Source organism: Pistacia vera, unplaced genomic scaffold (genome assembly GCF_008641045.1).
Source record: "Pistacia vera cultivar Batoury unplaced genomic scaffold, PisVer_v2 Contig77, whole genome shotgun sequence".
Lineage (NCBI taxonomy): Eukaryota > Viridiplantae > Streptophyta > Magnoliopsida > Sapindales > Anacardiaceae > Pistacia > Pistacia vera.
In genome coordinates, this window is record NW_022196634.1 from 1224887 (window position 1) to 1237831 (window position 12945).

Consider the following 12945-nt stretch of genomic DNA (forward strand, 5'->3'; position numbering starts at 1 on the left):
TCGCATCTTTCTCAAATAAGGTAATTTTCTCTTCTTTGCGACCTTGCTAGATCGCGGTTCCAGATTTATAACATTTAAGGGCTCATGCCGAGCTTCTCAGGCATATTTTTCTTGTGCATTCCAAGAATTCCCGGGTATATGAGGTCCCCCAAATATAGTCCCTACCAGATATAGACCTTTGCGATCTCTGCGCCTTCCCCTGCCACCTTCCTAATCTTTCTCCCTTGTGGAAGTTTGACCATCAACATACTTCTTGAAGTACCCCTTTTGAATAAGATCTTCAATTGCCTGCTTAAGAGCTTGGCATTCATCGGTATGATGCCCATTATTCTTGTGGTAATGACAATATTTCTTGCCATTGTTTTTAGATGCAGGTTTTTTCATGGGCACTGGCTCTTCGAGTAGATTAGCTTCTTTTGATTTATCCAGAATAGCAGAAATTAATGCATTGAGTGGAATAAAGTTATCATGGTCACGGTCGCGATCGCGACTAAGAACTTGAGCATAGGATTTCTTGGGCTCAAACCGTTGTTTCTTTCCTTTCTTCTAATCGTCATTAGCCCATTTGCAATAGGATCTTCTATTACTCTCTCCCCAGTTTTCCTCCCTCCGACTGGGAGTGCTAGTTGAAGGACCAGGGTTGTGTCCATTTAAAGTTATCACTAAGTTTTCTATCCGCATATATTTCTCTATTAGCTTATGAAAGCGAGTGAGGGAAATATCATCCTCAGATTGCAGTTTCTTCTATGGGTCAGTTTGTGGGAGAACTCCGGCAATTATCAGAGTTCGAACTGAATCCTCAAGTGTATTAGCCACTTTGATCAGTTCCCTGTGAAATCTGTCAATGTAGGACTGGAGAGACTTATTATTCTCTTGTCGCATGTTGCTGAGGTAGCTTAATGGCATTGAGAACTTCCAATTGGCTTGGAAGTGTCCCAAGAATAACGAGCTCATCTGTTGCCACAAGTTGACAGACTTTGGTGGAAGCGATCTGAACCAGTGTTTAGCATGGGCAGTTAGAGTCACTGTTAAGCATGACATTTTGCCAAGTTGGAAACTTGATGAAGCTTCATGAGGTCGTTAAACTGATAGAGGTGATCCTGCGAGTCAAAATTCTGATTGAATGCCCTCATGTCAGGCATTCTAAATCTTAACAGGAGATGAACAGTCAAAACAGTTGGAGAAAAGGGAGACGCCTCAACGACCTGCCCCTATTCGTTTTGTTGGGCTCTAAACTGATCCAAAGCTCGCTATAACTCCTCTATTTAAGGAAGTGGAGCCCTTCGGGGATCACTTTTGGCAATGTAGGTACGCTCCCTAAGATTGCAATTAAGGAAAGACCGCAGATCGGAACCTTCCTGCCTTGGCCGGAGCCTTTGACATGCCTTGACACATGCCGGCTGGAGCCTTTTGAAGGCACTAAATGGCTTGGGGAGTTTTTCCTACCTCCGCGGTGATCAGAACTGACTTGTTGACGGTGGGTACTTCATTCGTGGTGATGATCGGGACTATCATACCGACGATGGTGGGAATCTCCCTGCCAAGCACTCTTGTGGGGGTGCCCTTGCGAGGTGGTGTGGGATGACTCTTGATGTGACATACTACCAAGTCGTAGGGCCATAGGTTTTCTCCTTGGCTCGCGAACAGTATTTGCTTGCCCTCTAGAGCCTTTCTGCCCATCCTCGGCCACTTGCTTGCCCTTGTCCTTACATGCTGTAATGTGCGTGGTATGAGCTTTTGCTAATTTCCACGCTTTAGCGTGACTATAAGTGTTTTTGTAGGTGGTATTGCTTTGTCAGAATTTGGCGACACGACTTGATCCAAACGATTTAGCCTTTGGCTCATTGTTTGGAGGGTGTTGTCGAAACTCTCCAGGTAGCTGATCAGAGCAGGGTCTACCTGGGAAGTTTAGGGGATGCCCACCGCAGTACTTTGGAGAGGTGGAGCTACTTCAGGAGGAGTAGTCTCTTAAATGCATGGGTTCTCCTCGTTGTTGGTGCTAGTGCACTCGATTTCACGACCATGACCCATGAGTTTTGGAGGTAGAATTGATTGATTAGTTGAGATTACCAGATAAAGAGCTGATGTTAAGTCCACGCTCTTTCTAGAGCCAAACTATTGATGCTTGATTTTGACACCAACGATATCGCACGTGCAAAGTGCTAAGAGGGTCTTAGAAATTACATGTGAACAATTTGAGATTTAAGTTATGGTCACAATTGAATGCAAAAACTGAAAAATAAATGAGGCAATGAGAATTTTATAGTGGTTCTAATGCTTAAATCGATTTCTACATCCATTGTTTTATTTTATATGAGTGTTCTTGGTCATTAGCCAAGTTACAGAGGTCATGAACTGCGAACAAAATTACAAGAACTTGGTATTCAGAGAGAATATTAAGTCAATCTCTTTGTCGTAGGTTTGTCTTTGCTATTTGTTTTGTTGAAAATCAGGGATCCCGATTTTGTGAGGGGGAGTCCTCTATTTATAGCCGTTGAATTTAAGGTAATGATTACAAGTCTGCAAGTGGATAGGTGCCATGCAAATCCTTCCTTATGTCCCATTGGCTGATAACTTAGGAAATATTCTTAAATTATATGGGGTTTGGACATATGTGTAAACCACATTCATTCACAGACAAAACTTAAGCTTGCTGAGTTGGTGACAATCGTACTCTCTTTGTCTTGGGACGACGTGGTAGATTTTGAGTGACTCAAAACCTTTCTGAACTTTAATTAGTGTTTGCTTATGTAAGCTTACGTCAGTCTTGATTTTTTAGGCATAACAAATGTCTTATCTATTTAACCCATTAAGAAGAAATTAGATCACAATGCACATGTTAAAAAGGGTTTTTATATAAAGATTCTTCAGTCAATAGTCAATAGTCAATAGTAAAAAAAAATAAAAAATTCATTTTAATATCAAGTCAAAATCAATCTTAGGGAAACAAATAAAAAATTTACTTAAAAATTGATAACTTGATAACCGGATGAAATCACGAGAGAAAACACCCATCTATATTTTTATTCATTTATTTGCTTTTGACTTTTGGGGTTTGAATTGAGTGAATTGCATTTTTTTGGATTTTAGTTTGGGATTGTAGGATCTTTTGTTCCCACTCGCATTTTTATTCATTGACTTATTTTCACTTACACAATTTTAGGGATTGTTGTCATAGTTTACAGATTTGATTTGATTGTAATGGATATGTATTAACATAACATTAGGATCAGATTGATGCCAAAATTGTATATATTTGTAGTTTACTGCAGTTTTCCCAGTAAAACAAAATATTCAAAATTTTCAGTTTTTGTTGAAGTTCTTTATTTTAAATGGAGACCTCAACCTCAAGGAATTGGTACAATTAAAGAGGTTTACTTTACTCTATGAGTTTTTAGGTTCAAATTTTGGGGCCATTTACCACAATAACATTGTGACATACACTGTGAGTATGTTGTGTATTTGTACAAACTAATTATCTTTTTAGCCTTTTACTTAATTTTCATTTATGTCTTTCGTTGGAAATAAATCCTCGTTATTGAAAGAGTTCAAAAAAAAAATTTAGTCATAAATTATTTAATTAACATGTTCAAAATTAAAGCAAGCCTTTCTTTTGATAAAATTAGCATGGTTGGTAGTATGGGTGTTCAGTTCCGGGTATCCTACACTTTTAGAAGGAACTGGAACCGGAACCGACAGTTCCTTGAAATTTGGAACCAGAACCGGAACCGACGGTTCTGGTTCCTAGGTACCCAGAACCAGAACCTGTAACAACGGTTCCGGTTTCGGTTCTTGGTACCCTGTAAAATTCATGACCCCCCAAAAGTTTTTAAAATGATAAAAAAACCCTTAAAAACTTACAAATACCCCCCCACCTGGCACTTGTTAACAAAAATAAAATTACAAATTATAAATTCAAATTGTAAACTCCATTACTTTGTAAATAGATTCTCAAAAGTCAAACCAACTACTTTAAATGTTATGAAATAAATATAAATGTATTCACAACTTTTCTACAAAAGTTTTTATTACCCTCCTAATCTTTAATTTTTTTATATTAGTCTCGGATCCTGGTTCCTAGTTCTAACGATGGAACCGGAACTAGAACCGCACAATACGGTTCCAAAAATTTGGAACCGGAACCTACCCATTGACACTGGTTCTGGATAGAAACCGGAACCAAACCCAGGATAGCCGCCGGTTCCAGTTCCAACCGTTTCTTTTGAACACCCCTAGTTGGTAGTATACTGTATACTTTTCGAGCTTAGAAGGGCATTTTGGTCATATATTTTTCAGCTTGATTTCTCAAATGTTTTGCTTGTTATTTGTCTAAACCTCAGTGTATAACTGTATATATCATATTAATTTAAATTAAAAGACCAACTGTTTGCCTTTACAAAATCATTACGCTAAAGGATCTTCTTGAAGAAGATGAAAAGGTGGGACTGGGCGAAATTGACGATAAAAGGAAAGATAAAATAACAATAAAACCTGAAAGGAATTTCAGTTCAGAATCGTAAGATCCATTATATATATCTTATACAACTTGGCTGGATGATTAGCTACCACGATCTAACTCCTACTCTGCTCTGCATTGCATTGCTTACTCTTGATCATAATCGACCTAAATGAATTTTCCTGCTTCTTCATCCCTCTCACAGCAGCTGCTTTAGCATTAATCTCTGCCATAGTCATCCTCAGATTCCGTGTCACAAAATTGCCTCAGAAGACTAAGAAATATTACCCCATCGGCAGCTCTCACTTGCGCCTAATCCTCAATTATTACAGGCTCTTTGACTGCATGACTGACCTTTTACGCAAATATAAAACTTGCAGATTGCCTTCTTTCTCCAGAAGTGAGATTTTCACCACCGACCCGGAAATTGTTGAGTACATCCTCAAAACAAACTTTCCAAACTATGGCAAGGTAATATCCTACTATTGCATTTATTTTAAGCTCTGCCGACTTCATTTCGTATAGAGACATTGTTGGGATATTTGTGGCTTGTTTTCTTATTTGTTCTTGTGTGAAATTGAATGTCTTTAGGAAAACTATTTAATAAAGAACATGTTGGATGATCGCTTGAAACGCTACCGTATTGACACTTATGTGGAACGACGTCGCTTTGCTCCAACTGACAGAACCAATCCTGAGCGTTGATGAAAAAGGAGATCCAACGGATGAAATTCAACCCTAATGTTCCCATATAAAAGCAGAATTATTTTGGCAGTTTATGAGATCGATTTTTCAGTATTCGTTCTAAGAACTCTCTCTCTTCTTCGTAAAAAACACCATTGTTAAGCCTTTAGGGTTTCTACAGTTTGGGTTGTGTGTTTCCTGTAACTTGAGTGTTGAGTGACTAGTTAGGTCATTTCTGGGTGTATAGTATACACTGTACTTAGGGATTCGAAGGGTGTAATCTCTAGGGTTTAGTTACGGGTTGAAGAAGGTGTTTATTGAGTGACTTGTGCTGCAGAGTGTGTAATCTGTAATCTTGACAGTATTAGTGCAGCGAGCTCGTGTGATTCTCGAGTTCAACGTGGACGTAACTTGCTCATTCTTAGAGCAAGTGAACCACGGTAAATCTGTTGGTCTTGTGTGTGCTTCTTGATCTTGATTTGTTGCTTTTGTTGGTTGATTCTTTCTTTGAGTAGTTATAACAGAACACAATTATAAATAGGAATATAATATAAGAGCCCTATTAGGAATTGAAATATGAATCATATTAGAAAAAAAATATCTCATATCCTACCTATAAATATAAGGTTGAGAACCAATTTAAGATTATCAGAGAATGAGAGACTGTGAGAACACATGGTATTTGATATAAGAGTTATTAAACACCATATGGAGAGTGTCTTAGAAACGAAGATTGTTTCCACTCTAGGTATTGGGTTGAGCGTGGTTAGAAACTTAGATGTTTCCACTCTGTTTTATGTACCAGGTTTATGGTGTTGTGTACTCTTGTATATCGTATTCATGAAACTATAGTAGATTTCTCTCATCCGTGGATGTAGGCGGGTTATGCCGAACCACGTAAAATATAGTGTCTTTTTGTGTGGTATAAATTTATTCCTATATTTGTTTCCACTCTAGGTACTGGGTTGAGCGTGGTTAGAAACTAGGATGTTTCCACTCTGTTTTATGTACTAGGTTTATGGTGTTGTGTACTCTTGTATATCATGTTCATGAAACTATAGTAGATTTTTCTCATCCGTGGATGTAGCCGGGTTATGCCGAACCACGTAAAATATCTTGTCTTTTTGTGTGGTATAAATTTATTCCTATATTATTTATCTCGAATGTATGTTTTCCGATACTCGATCTCCTAACAGACATCTTCTCCTTATTTCCTTATGGTTTTGCTTATCTTGAGAATCAAATGGAAGCAGAAAGTTTGAAGGCTGCGCTTTTCTTCCTAAAGATGATGTTAAAATCAGCTGTGGAAATGATTAAATAACCTAGAATTTTGCACATTCATTCTAACACTTAAAACTCTTTTTTTTTGTTATTTATTGTTCATCCAAAAGAAGTATCAACATACATAGTATATGATTAGCAGAAAATTCTAATTCTACCACGTTCATGGAAGCAGGGATTGTACAATTATTACGTTTTGACAGATCTACTGGGTGATGGGATCTTCGCTGTAGACGGAGACAAGTGGAAACATCAAAGGAAACTATCAAGCTATGAATTCTCCACCAAGATACTGAGAGATTTTAGCAGTGTGGTCTTTAAAACCACTGCTGTAAAGCTTGCTCGAATAGTTTCTGAAGCTTCGGCATCAAACCCATCGTTAGACATGCAAGTATGAGTTTCTTAATAAATTAGTTTTATATCAGAAGAACGGGTAATAATTCCGTTTAATTGATGATTGATTCACTATAATTATGTATTGATTTGCAGAATCTTTTCATGAAAGCAACCTTAGACTCTGTGTTTAAAGTCATATTGGGCATAGACTTGGATGGTTTGTCTAACACTTATGAAGAAGGGGCTCGATTCACTGACGCTTTTGATAGAGCAAATGCAATTACTTCTTTCTGATACGCTGATGTCTTTTGGAAGATTAAGCGGTTCCTGAACATAGGATCAGAGTATGAATTGAGAAAGAATATCAAAGTGGTTGATGATTTTGCATACAAATTAATTAAAAGCAAAATTAAGCGACTCAATAATCCACATGATGATTTAGAACCTGTGAGTATAACATCTAGAACCTTCTGGGTTTTAGTTCAGAAGTATTAGTAATATTAGTGTAATTAGCTAACAAGTCAATTTTACAGGAAAAGAAAGAAGACATTCTGTCAAGGTTTCTGGAACTCAAAGAGACCGATCCAAAATACTTAAGGACATAGTTCTCAGTTTTGTAATTGCTGGCAAAGATACCACTGCTGCCACTGTTTCTTGGTTTTTTTACTTTTTACTTGCTTTGCAAGCACCCTGATATACAAGAAAAGATTGCAAAAGAAATAATAGAAGCAACCCAAATGAGAAGTAATTCAAGCATTGAGGAACTGGCAGCCAAAGTAAATGAAGAAACCCTTGACAAGATGCATTATCTCCACGCAGCTTTGTCCGAGACACTGAGGCTCTACCCCGCAGTTCCTGTGGTAAGTTCATGCATAAACAGAGGTAGAACACGGAAATGTTGTTAATTACAAAATATTTTCATTTGATTTTATAAATGCTTCATATGATTAATATAATAAGACCATCATTGGGTTTGTTTGTTGAAATTAAGTAGTACTTGTGGGTGTTGTGACAGGATGCGAAGATTTGTTTTTCCGATGATACGCTGCCCGATGGTTTCAGTGTGAATAAAGGAGATATGATCTTATATGCACCTTATGCTGTGGGGAGGATGAAAGCTTTATGGGGTAAGGATGCAGAGGAATTCCGGCCAGAGAGATGGCTCAATGAAAATGGCCATTATCAACCCAAAAGCCCTTTCATATTCACAGCCTTCCAGGTGAGATAAAGAGTTGATCACATCCATCAGTTAATCACATTTGGAAAATTAAGTTCTTAACACTCAAGTAGACTTTTTTTAATCACATTTGGAAAATTAAGTTCTTAAAACCCAAAAGCCCTTTCATATTCACAGCCTTCCAGGTGAGATAAAGAGTTGATCACATCCATCAGTTAATCACATTTGGAAAATTAAGTTCAACACTTAAGTAGACTTTTTATATTTTATTTTATTTTTTTCACTTACTTTGTAACACGAGCCTGATGACGCAATTAATTGGAACCTCTTATTTAGATTATTAGCTAATTAATTAGATGATTTCTGTTGAACAGGCGGGTCCAAGAATCTGTCTGGGAAAGGATTTTGCTTACAGGCAGATGAAAATTTTCTCCATGATCCTCCTTGGGAGCTACAAATTCAAGCTTAATGATGAAAGTAAGCCAGTTAGGTACAAAACTGCACTCACTCTTCATATTGACGGCGGACTCCATCTCCGCGTTCTCCCAAGATCGAGCCATGAAGCTGCAGTTAATGCTTAAAATTATATTGTGCTCGCCTAAATCTTTGAAGTACAGAGTCAATAAAGAACATTTATGATGTTGATTATAGTGTTTTGTTTTTTGTGGTATCTCTCAATGCTTTATTTGTCTAGCTGAAAGACAATTCCATAGGAGAAGTTGTCCATTTTGTAATTTGCTTATGGTATTTATGCTGTAAGTATTAATAATTAATAATTGGCATTTGGCAAAGTAAATAGGACCTTTTTTTTTTTAATAAAAATCTTTCAATTGACACTGTATACAACGATCACTTTGAACAGTAAAGTTCTAGAAATGCGGATTAAATTCAAAAATAAAACATGTTTAACATTTATCAAGCTCTAGTGGGTAGTAGGTAGAAGTTAGAACAATTGATGAATGTTGTGTCTGACATAGTGGTTTTGTGAAGATATCTGCTAGTTGATCTACGGTTTGGATGTGATCGGTTTTAATTATACCTTCTTGTATTTTATCTATGACAAAGTGCCAGTCAATCTCTACGTGCTTCATTCTTTCATGAAAAATTGGATTGGCTACGATGTCATTTGCTGCCTTGTTATCACAATACAATCTTACCGGTGTTTTTACTTGTATGTTTAGATCCTTTAATAAACCAAGAATCCATGTGACTTCACAAGTGGTTTTGGCTATGGCTCTGTATTCTGCTTCTGCTGATGATAACAACATTGTGGTTTGCTTCTTTGTCTTCCATGAGATAAGAGATTCTCCAAGCTTAATACAAAATCAAGTGAGGGATCTTCTTATCATCGGACACGAGCCCTAATTTGAGTCATAGTATGTTGTGATGCTTAGGTCTCATTTTCTTGATAAGAGAAGTCCTAAGTGTGGACAACCCTTTTGATATTTAAGCACCTTAATTGCTGCATCCATGTGGGATTGTTTCGGGGCATGCATGAATTGGCTGAGAATTTGTACAACATAGCTAATGTCTGGTCGAGTCATTGTTAGGTATATGAGTCTTCCGATGAGTCGTTGGTAGGTAGAGTTGTCTTCTAACAAGGTATCTGTCTCAGAAGTTTGATTCTTTTCATTGTATTCCTTTATGGTGAGCTTAACATTCTGGTCTACAGGAATGATGCTTGGTTTGCATGCTGCTAACCTTGAATTAGATATGAGTTCAAGCACATACTTCCGTTGGCTGAGAGATATTCCTTCTTAAGAACAATCAATTTCGATTCCCAAGAAATACTTTGGTGCCCCCTAAATCTTTGATGTGAAAAGTCTTATGTAGATTCTTTCAGTTCTTTGATTGCACTCTCATCATTTCCTGTAATGAGAATTTCATCAACATAGATAATAAGACTGAGGAAAGACTCACCCTGATGTCTAGAGAATAGGGCGTAATCATGTTTGGATTGACAAATCCCAATAACTGTGAGAGCTTTTGTAAACTTTGCATTCCACTGCCAGGATGCTTGTTTCAACCCATATAAAGATTTTTGCAACCAACATACAAGATTCTCCCCCTGATTGCAAAGACCGACTCGAAGAGCCATATAAATCTCCTCATTGAGATCCCCATGGAGGAAGGCATTGTGGACATCCATTTGACGTAGTTGCCAATCATGGTGAAAGGCAACGAAGAGAAAAGCTCAAACGGTAACATGTTTGTCTACTAGGGAGAAGGTTTCTTGATAATCGAATCCTTCTTGCTGGGTGAAACCTTTAGCACCAAGGTGAGCTTTGTAACTTTTGATGGAGCTATCAGCATGATGCTTGACTTTGTAGACCCATTTGCAGCCAATCGGTTTTCGATGTGAAGGGCGAGGAACTAGATCCCAAGTATTATTACTGATAAGAGCATTCAGTTTTGTTTTCGTGGCCTGATGCAAACAGTGATGTTGGATGGCATCAGGGAAGAAGGAAGGTTCTCAATCATTGGAAATGCTACTCATGCATGATCTGTGTCCAGGAGATAGGCGACCAAAACTGACATAATTAGAGATAGGGTAAGAGATACCTTCCACATTGGAACAAATGTAGTCGATCGTTTATATAGGAGGCCGGGAAACTCGAGAGGACCGTTGTAGTGGAACAATGTTTGGTAATGGTATATGCGAGACAAGATCTGGAGAATCAGCCAAAGGAGGAACTACAGTGGATAGATTTGTGGTGATCAAAGACTGTAGATTCAATATGCTGATGGATTGGAGATTGTGGAGTGTCAAAACGAGTCTGATCAAGTGGAATGGGAATGAGTGTGATGGGAGTCTCTGGTGGTGACTAATGTCCAATGATGTAGGTGGTGATGAAGTGGAGGAAGACTGATTGTCTGACAAGGGAAAGCTGTCCTCATGAAAGACTATATCTCTGCTAACAAAAAAATTGTTATGTTGGAGATCATATAATCAATACCCAATCTATAACATGGGATACCCCATGGAAATACATGTTCTGGCAAGATGAGCAAACTTGTCACGAGGCCCCAAAGTGGTGGAGTAACAGAGGCAACCAAAAACTCGTGAGTGTTATAAGGTTTCTTACCAAACAAAAATTCAAAAGGATTTTTACCTCTAATAACCCGTGTAGCATGTGATTAATGAGATAGGTGGCAATAATCACACATTCGCCCTAAAAGGTGGCTGGTATTTGGGCTTGGTGTTTGAGAGCTCTAGCTATTTCTAAAAGGTGACGGTGTTTTCATTCAACAATCCCACTTTGTTGAGGGGTACAAGTACAAGAACTCTCATGGAGAATCCCATGGGAAAGGAACAAAGAAGAACACTATTTGCTGAAGAAATCTAAAGCATTGTCAGTTTGAACCCCTTGAACCCATTTGTGGAATTGTGTTTGGAACATGGAGATGAAACCAAGGATGTGGGAAAAGGCTTGGGTTTTGTTTTGCATAAGAAAGATCCAAGTCCCTTGGGAGAAATCATTAACAATGGTTAGGAAGAAACGGGAGCATCATGATTGGGAGTGGAATATGGTCCCAAGATATCAAGATGAATAATGGTAAAATGGGTATTTGTGGTAGAAGTACTTATGGGAAAGCAGATTTTGGGTTGTTTAGCAATTGGAAAAATCTTTGATGAGAAACAATAGAATTATTATTGATATTAGCATTACAATAATTTATTTTATTATTTCTAGAGAAAACAAAAAATGAAAAAGGCTCCCAATAGGATAAGCCATGATGGGCTTGGGTCAAGCCCATCTATCTGCCAGTCGAAAGGTCCTGAAAGGTACACATATTAGGAAGGAATTGTAATGTGCAACTATTATCAGTGTAGAATTTTTACACAGATATGAGGTTAAAGGTGAAATCAGGGACAAAAGGACATTTCTAAGGGTTATGATGTCACTGAGTTTGACTGTTCTTGTATGGGTTGCTGAGGTGATATTACCATTATGCATCCTAATAGAAATGGGTGAAGTAGGTTTTGTGTGTCTGGAAATATTTAGGATCACAAATTATGTGATCACTAGCCCCTGAGTCAATAATCCATAAATTACAGGAAATTGAATTGCTGAAACAAAAAGATATACCTGCATAACTAGCAGAAGCATTGGCGTTTGGTAGTTGATTTAGCATGTGGATGAGATGGTTAATTTGTTCGAGTTTGATCAGATTTGATTGAGCATCAGATCTTGTAGATGTGGTCAAAGTCACAGTCACAATCACATTATTTGCCGTCAGATTACCATTTTTAGGATGGCCATGTAATTTCCAGTAAGTGTCCCGATTGTGATTCCTCTTCTTACAATGGTCACGATACATTTTCTTACCAGATCAGGACAATCTTGAGCCATTGGAAATTCCCTAAATGTGGACTGTTGGATGGATTGCCATGATGTTGATTGTTGATCGCGTTGACTGTTTTCTGGCCATTGGATTGTTTGGAATGATCCTGGCCTTTTTGATCCTTTGATATAAAACAGTATCATTTTCATTAGAAAACCCTAGTCGACTTTCCTCCCCCTTTTTGCTCTCTCCCTTCTCGGTGAGAAAGGCCAAGGAATCACATAGTCGTGGTGATTCCGTAAAGGCTAACCACTGGCTCTCATCTTGGCAAGCATCATAGTTTGGAAGGAGAGAAAACTCTCGTTCAAGTCGAGAAGGAAATGGATCAACCATTCTTAATCCTTGATGTTCTGGAATTGTTGGAAGGTTTCTAATGGGCCTTGCAATGGTTCAATGACGGCGCCGAGCTCGTTCCAGATGGCTAACAATCAGTGTAATACACGGTGACCGTGTTATTATTCTATTTGATTTTGGCAAGACTTTGCCGGAGACTGAAATTTTCGCTAGATCCAACTGCCCATACATCTCCTTTATAAATTTCCATAGTTCTTCGATGATTTCTGTTGGTGGTAAGCCGGTGGCAACCTCCTAGGTCAGGGAGTTGTTAATCCATGAACGGACCAAAATATTGCATCTGGTCTAGTGTTTGTGAAGATGAGCTTTG

At 38.1% G+C, this 12945-nt stretch overlaps 1 pseudogene; it reads left to right on the plus strand.

Moving 5' to 3' along the window:
• The first annotated feature begins 1423 nt into the window (after positions 1 to 1423).
• LOC116116347 lies at positions 1424 to 8515 on the plus strand (annotated as a pseudogene).
• Positions 8516 to 12945: the final 4430 nt, after the last annotated feature.